The 8,209-nt window shown below is 40.7% G+C and overlaps 1 protein-coding gene across 4 annotated transcripts in view; it reads right to left on the bottom strand.

Annotated features, from left to right (window-relative positions):
• The window catches only part of fhod3b (formin homology 2 domain containing 3b), a 91,208-nt gene that overhangs the window by 38,007 nt on the left and 44,992 nt on the right, over positions 1–8,209 (bottom strand). The window lies entirely within an intron of this gene.

Genomic DNA, 8,209 nt, shown 5'->3' with positions numbered 1-8,209 from the left:
GATGACCAAAGGAGGTTCAAACCTGTAGTTTATCCGGGGGAAAAAATGAAGTTTTAGGAGTCTCAATGATTTTAGGATAAAAACAATGTTGACACTAAAGGTGTATAATGGAATATAATTAAAAACAAACGTGTCCTGCACCTAACTATTCTTCTTTATGTGCATTCTATGGGACCTACCAGGGAGAGGCAGTATTGAGTGCAGTAGCTCTTTCACCACTGCTGTGTGAACTCTCTCTGACTCAGCAAAACCTGCCAGGTTTTGTTGCAGATACAGCATCATGCAGCTCGGGGTAGTTTAATGCAGAGCAGGGCACATGATGACTGACTCTGTGAGTCTCAATCTGGAAAAAGGCTTTGCTGTTTTCATCCAAAGTGTGCTATCTTTGCACACGCTCACATTACATGACGGTACCATCAGTGCGAATATGACACAACTGTGAGAAACACAAACAGTGTACACAAGACTCATGCAGCCATACATACAGCCTTCTTCGAAATGTGTATAAAATCATTGGAGGCAGCTTAAAAATATGCAGTATCATAGTGAAAATTGAGGAACATCAAGATGCTAACAAAAAAGCTAAGGAAACACATTGCTTTTGTGCTAAATGACACATTAATCAGATGAGAAAAGCTGAATTATAAAAAAAAAAAAATGAGCTTTACCATGAAATCTAGTCAGAAGCCATCCTGTACAATGCATTATAAACATAGGTCAACACCCCTCCATCTAAAGAGTGAAAACAATAGCACATCAGTGCCAATGGGATGATTTATTTTGAATAAAAACCTTATTTTGGAAAAAAAAATGAAATCTTACTTTGACATAAATACGTCCCTTATGGAAAACATGCTCCTTATGGACCGTGGTCCTACTTTGAAGTCGGGCATGCAAGGAAACTCCTGATAGACTGGTCTATTCCCAGGGGCCTTGCCAAAACAATCTGGGAACAACAATTCTGTAGGTGCACCACCAAAATGAACCACAAGATGCTGGAGCTGTGTTATTTGGGTCTTAACCACCTCATCTATGGAATGGGACATGGAAAGAGGCAGTGGGTTGTTTGGGGTTTGCTTATAGCTCACTCAGGTGTCATGTGTTGAGGTTCATCCCAGTGAATGAGTGGGTCGCATCCCTACGCCCCCGGATTGGTTGGGGGCAGGTCACCTACAGTGCTTTCATCTTAAGGACTGGACAGAGTACCACGCCTTCTTTGAGTCTTTAGAAGGGGAACTAGAAAATGCTCCAAAGGGGGACATCACCGTTCTACAAGGAGAGCTCAATACCCATTTGGACAATGACAGAGATACTTGAAATGGAAGAAACAGACCCCCCATTATAGCACCAGAACACCCCAGGCAAGAGGTCAAATATTGAAACTTATTTTGTTATTTTATCTTTGGATGTGTGTCTTTGACACACAGGTAAAGGGACAAAGCTATGAACCTACATGTACCAAGTGAGTTGGACTCAGTTGGCACAAGTGCACAGTGGGAGACTGTTGGTAATTCCTAGCTGAACCCACTGGCGGTAGGGTCTTCAACTACCATATGGGATAGCTTTAGCCTGGTACCAAGGGAGGCTAGAGACATTGAGTCAAAGAAAACAATGATTCCCATCTTCATTGTCAAAGTAGCTACTTAAATCTGAGGCCATAAGGTCTTTAGTGCCAGTCTGGGTTTCCACACAAATCTGGTAAGAATCCACAAATGTAAAATAAGTTGTTAGGCTAAAGGAGTCCCATCAAGTCTGGCTGGCTTGTGGGACCCCCGAGACAGCTGACAGGTGGTAACAACATGACGTGAGTGCAGTTGCAGACATGCGGGAGAAAACAGCGGCTAAGGATGCAGAAGTAGGCTTGTCTATCACCCAAATTGAAGTCAGAGCTGTAGTCACCTGGGGTGGATACGGTCCACCTTGAGTCTCTGTATTGTGTGGGCTTGTCTTAGGTGACACACCTTTGTAACATTGAATGGTGGCTGGGGACAGTCTCTCTAGACTGGCTAACTGGGATGGAGGAGTCTTTTTAGAAAAAGGGGGGCAGGAGGGTGTGCTCCAACTACAAGGGATCACACTTTTCAGCCTCCTACTCAGAGAAAGAGAATTTGGCTGGTACTCAAACCTCTTATTCAGAGTGAACAGTCCAGTTTTCGTCTTGGGCATGGAACAAAAGATTAGCTCTACACCTGATACAATGTGCTTGAAGGTTCTTGGGAGATCGCCCATAAATCTGCATGTGCTTAGAGGATTTGGAAAAAGGGTTTGATCTTGTTCCTTATGGTGTTCTGGTCGAGGTCCTCTGGAAATATGGGGTCTGGGGCCCCTTCCTAAAACTAGTAATGTCTCTGAGCAGCTAGAACAAGAGTTTGGTTTGTATTGCTGGCAATAAGTCAAACTTCTTCCCAGATCATGTTGGACTCCAGCAGGGATCTTCTTTGTCACTGGATTTGTTTAGAATTTTTATGCAGAGAATTTCTAAGCGCAGCCAGGGGCCGGAAGAAGCCCAGCTTGGAGATCATAAAATTTTGACTGTTTAATGTAGATGATGATCAGCAATTCAGTGTGAAGTGGCTGGAATGAGAAGTAGCACCTCAAAGTCAGAGGCCATGGTTATTGACCAAAACAAGGTGGTTTGCCCTTTCCAGGTAGATGGAGAGCTCCTACCCTCAAAGGAGGAGTTAATGTCTTGGGGTCTTGTTCACATGTGAGGGAAGGATGAAACTGAAGAACTCGAGGAAGTTTCTGCGGGTAGGGAGGTCTGGGCATCTATGCTTAGACTGCTTCTCCGGATAAGTGGTAGAAGATGGATGAACTGATGTAAACTGTATTAAAACTTACTGCTTTGATACTGGACATGTTATTACAAGAAAAAGTTGCTCTCAGTAACCCTATATGCTTCTTAGAACTAATATTATTCATCCTTGCACAGACAGACAAGACACTGGAGATGCAGACAGTCTGGCATGTGCGGTTAAAGAGCTTCTGTTAGATGACACTCAGTATTGAAGTCATACATCTTCCAATCTTGTGTTGAAGATTTGATGAGGATGTCTGGTTTGTAATCTATGACTACACTGACAGCATTTGGTTTGAACAAAGCGGTGAGGTAAATGATTTTAGCATTTGGTGTTGCACGTGGCGTAAGGGCCATATAAGTTCATGAACGCTGGTCTTTTACAGAAATACAAGTCAGTGGAAGCCGTGCAGCACCAGGAGGAATAAATCTCCAAAAGTCCAAAGGTATTATGAAGGGAAGTTGTGTGATGTTTGTGATTTATGGCTTTATAAATAACAGGAAGGAAGTCTGACTGGAGCATTTCTGTTTTTGGGGCCCTGCCTGTTTAAGCTGGGGTTGAAATGAATGCTTTGGACTACAAAAACTCGCACGTTTTTTGTAATTATATCCTTTTTAATGTTATTATCCCTGTAATCAAAACGTTTTAAGATAGCCACATACAAGGGCTAAAAATATATTTTGTTATGTTCAGTTTCCTTACCGTAAAACAAGATATTAATTATGTTTTTGTGCACTTTCTCACTGGATGTGAAGTAACAGACTGAAGCTTTAAACAACCTGCTCCTTGCCGCAGGTCAAAACAAGGCCAGATTGATTGCTCCATACCTCAGGAAAATGACCAAAAGTTTGGATAAGTGATCAAAACAGAAAACCCTGTGATCACTGGAGAGGAAGGACAGAGGTAATAATCAAGTAACTTATCACACTTTCACCATACAAAGCAAACTTGATTTGTGATCCTCCTTAACCCCAAGTCCTGAATCAGAATGCTCCTTTTCTTCCGAAAGTCGTTACTGCACTTCCACACGGCCACTGAACATTAATCAGTCAGCAGTTGAATTATATCCCGCACTGCTGGACGGCCTGTAATAGCCCTGCTTGCCACATGAATCAGCGTTGCTATTGGGTTTGACTGAGACCAAACAGTGCAATGTGTGTGTTTGTGTCTGAGTGTTTCAACCAAAGTCACGCAGAAACATTTTCTTCCTTACAAAGCCCTACTGCTGTTTTTGCATTGCACTTGTGTTTCTCTACATAGTCGAGCACTTAGTGCTTTAATAAACCTGTCAGAAAGTTATTCCTGTTCAATTCTAAATGAAGCCCGTCTTCAGGAACAGACAGTTCCTTCCCCGTCCCTGCCAGCGGTCCACACACTAGCGTCCCTTCCAGAGGCCCATCCTTAATGAGAAATAACTCAGTAAAGATTAGTTCCATACCATTTAGCACAAATATGCAACCTGAAAGCATGGGTCCTCAGCATTTCCCCATTAAGAGGGAACCTGGGAAAATATTTATTCACAGGAAACGTTTGATTTGGGGCTAAAACCGAATAATTGTTCACCTGAAACCTTATATCTAACAAGAACTTAACTACACTTTGTATTGCAGTCTACTATGGGCCAAAAATAACACAGAAAAAATGCCATGAAAAGTTTCAACGCTGATAGCCTTTAAGCTTCAGGAACATAAACACTTGCTACTGACTTGAAGGTTAACGCAACCTGACCAAAAGCTGTAATTTAGGGTTTTCTGATTTTTACATTACAATGCCACCCAATCATATCGGTAATATTTCACCATCTAATAAAACCTGACTACTTTAAAATTACAGGAACGTAAAAGTGCTTTTGAGACTAGTGAGTCATTTTTCCAGTCAGTTTCATAGATTTTCACTAAAACCCCCTTTAAAGTAAAATGACTTAACATTTTGGAAACATTTCTTTGATGCCTCATGAGCATCTACCCAAGAAAGCAGATGTTTTTTTCCCTATTAAACTGCAATACACGGTTAGGTTTTCTCAGCTGAAATAGCTGCAAGGATGTAATGATCCCTAATTATAACAACCATAAAAGTATCGGTGGAATTTCCATTTTAAGGAATGTGCCCAACTGCTAAAAGTTGATGAGTCAACAAAGAAAGACAAAAATGTTTGGTGAATTGAGTTTTATGGATGCTTTTGCGTGTTATCCCAAACTGTATACCAGTATAAGCTACTGACAGCTAAACAGTTAAAAAAAAAATCAAATATCATGTTTGCTTTTAACCTATTAACTCTCTTAGTTTCCATTAACAAGGCCTCTCTGAAATGTTCAGCTAGTCATCTTTTCACATGCTTTTATTTCCAGGGAGTGCTGTAAAATGAAAAGGATGACTACCACTGCTCATGCATCGCACAGCAGGCGGAACACATAAACCACATCCAACACACAGCCAGGAAACCCACAAGGACCACTCTGGGGAGGACAAGCTCGCACACACGGCTGCAAATTAAACCATGTTTACTTTCTGGACTGGATGTGTCAGACTGGAGGATCTTAAAGATCACACTGGTGTGTATATAAAATTCTCTTACAATGCACAGTAAAAAAAACAACAACTTTCATGTGGTGAGCGAATATGTCGAGGTTGAGGGTAGAGTAGTACATTACAGACCACAGAGTGTTAGCATGCTGGGCAGAAAATGGGAAAAAGTTTTTAAAAATGCTCATAAACTACAGTAATTAGTTTGATAAACTTTCTCTCTTTTTTCCAGACAGGATGCCACGTTTAACTAAAGCAAGACTATTTGCCTATGCATTAAAGTGAAATGCAACATGTTAGTAATTGGCAAAGTGTGAGTGTGAAGTTTCCTTTGTAGTACCACAGGTGTTTTCTCATTTTGTCGCTTTCAACTGAACTCTAGGGAAACAGTAGAGGTCCCATGAATAGACGTCAAAATTTATATAAGCTGTAGAAATCTCCTGATAGATATTTATTGTTATTAGGAGAGGATAGCTACAGGAATGACAAAATAGAAGTCTTGCTATCTACCTTACATTTCTCTAAATACCAAACAAAATAATTCCCCATAGACTCACATGTTAAAAATTTGTATTTACCCAGCCTGGCGTAAAAATTATTCTTACTTTTATTTTGTATTCCTTTGTTTTACTTTGTTTTTAATTGTGTATTTGAATAAATAAATATATATATATATATATATATATACTAATAACCCTTTTAATTTTGTTAGATCTCAAATTGTAAACTTTTTTTGGTCTTACAGAGTCCAGTAATTGGGTAAGCTCAAGTGACCCCATGACCCTGAACACAAATTAGTGTATAGAAACTTGAACAATGTAGGGTTTTTTTGATTGGCAGGTGGAAGGATCCATGGAAAAACCCATGAGAATAGAGCTTTAAACTATTTGTCACAGTTGCTCTTTTTGGTACATTAAGTTGCCCAACTGCATTCAGTTCATCGATAGTCAAAGATAATCTATCTAGTGTATATATGTCTACAATCAAGGCAGTGTCTCCATTGTTTCCCCTTCCTTGTTGTGTAGGCCAAAACACACAGTTTATCAGGAGGGAGTGAGCGATTAAGGTGGAAGGCGTCCTAACACAGGCAGCATAATGCAACATGCTACTTTGTGGCCTGGGGTTTCTGCAGCTCTTTTCATCCTCTTCCCTCAGAGTGAAAACATGAGGTGAATGATGGGTCAATAAAAGCAGATTATGGCACTCAGGTGGAAATCATTAAGCAGGAATGCAGGTAAAATGAGATCAATTTCAACATGCATGGAAACTGTGCAACTGATCAGTGGCGGAAGGCAGCGGAACATCTGTGCGAGTGTGCATAAAGACGCACACTTGTAAAGGAACAAACACATGCACATTGGCCGCTTACAGCAAACAGAGGAATAAAGGCATTAATTAATTTGTTCCTGTTGCCTGGGGTTTATTCAAATGCTTTGGAATTTGAAATAGAAGACACATGGAGATGATGGTTTAGATTAGGGAAAACAGGCCACACAGGCTGAAGAAGTTTTTCTAACTGGCAGCAACCCTCACAGGAAGACCGGAAAGGACCCACAGAGTGCGAAAGTTATAGGGGGAAAAAAAAAATCATTTGGGATATAAACGAATAAAATCATTTGCATGACCCAAAGACAAATGTCTACGTGTATCATGTTAATTGCGGTGTTAATCACACTAATTCATTGTGATCTGACTTCCTTCCCAGATGTCTTCCCCTCACTATGGAGAGGGCATGGCATCTACAGACTACAGGGAGCACGGAGGAGATCGGATTTCAGGGCTGCCACATTCTCTACTGGCAGAGCCATTTGATACCTGCAGCCAAGTTTCAATAAACACCAAACCTGTCCATAAAGCGCTTAACAACAGTCACTGTGCCAAACGTGGAAATGAGGGTATGAGGTTGTTGTCTTTATTGCCATCTTTAAATGAAAAGCATGCCGATTGTTTACGTTTTTGTCATCCACAATGGTTTCTCTGAAAGGCTGAAATAACTCCCTACAAACTGGCCTGCAAGATATAATCTGACAGTAAAACAGAGGAGAAAATAAGAATGGAGAATGCAGTGCTTAGCAAAATGAGACCGCTGTAAACACGGACAATAAGTCACTTTTAAGCTGCCAGGTCAGACCTCACAACAACCACAGAAAATATCCAGATTTTTTTTTTTTTTTTTACTGCCATTTTTTTGTTCCTCTCAGGAACTCACCTTTCACCTTCTCAGCAGGCTTTCCTCACACCTGCCAAAGGCCACACAGACATGGTCACTGGACCAAAAGCATGCACCCGGTCAGTAGACCAGACAAAAGCCCTACACAGATACGGACCAAAGGATTAACGGTTGGAGCAGTTCTGGTAAAGGGGGGCGGGGATGAAGCCAGCTGTGCCCAAGTCAAGGCAAGTTGCCATAGAGCTATGGTCACTGTTGACCGGGATTATTCCTGTGGCTGCATGTGTTCCTAATGATCTCGCAGTTCAAATTTGGAAGGGTGGGTCAACACTTCTGCATGTGACTTGGCAGCTGCTTTAGCCAAAGAACTTTTCTTTCTTCTGCAGTAAAATGTGCAGTAGATGCAGCTGCTTCAAGGATAATATTTATCCATGTAGTCATGAATTTAATAATCTATCAGCCTATTTATCACAGTTTTTGGGTCAAAGTTTTAGTTTTTTCATCACCTCAACAGCTATTTATTTTTTGCTTTGAAAAACAGAAAAAATGTAAATATAACTTGAGTGATCCACCCATCTTAGTCTTTATTCCTTGTAGTTCTGCTCTTTTCTAATCATAACAGCTTGACAATTACACTCAAAGAAATGATCCATTGGATGGACTCAATTTAATTAAGGGCAGGTTTTCCATCCAAAAAATATGTGTAGTCTGAACTCAA

This window comes from Oryzias melastigma, linkage group LG16, assembly GCF_002922805.2.
Source record: "Oryzias melastigma strain HK-1 linkage group LG16, ASM292280v2, whole genome shotgun sequence".
Lineage (NCBI taxonomy): Eukaryota > Metazoa > Chordata > Actinopteri > Beloniformes > Adrianichthyidae > Oryzias > Oryzias melastigma.
The sequence above is the reverse complement of the archived record's forward strand: the minus strand, read 5'-3'. Positions and strand labels throughout refer to the sequence as shown.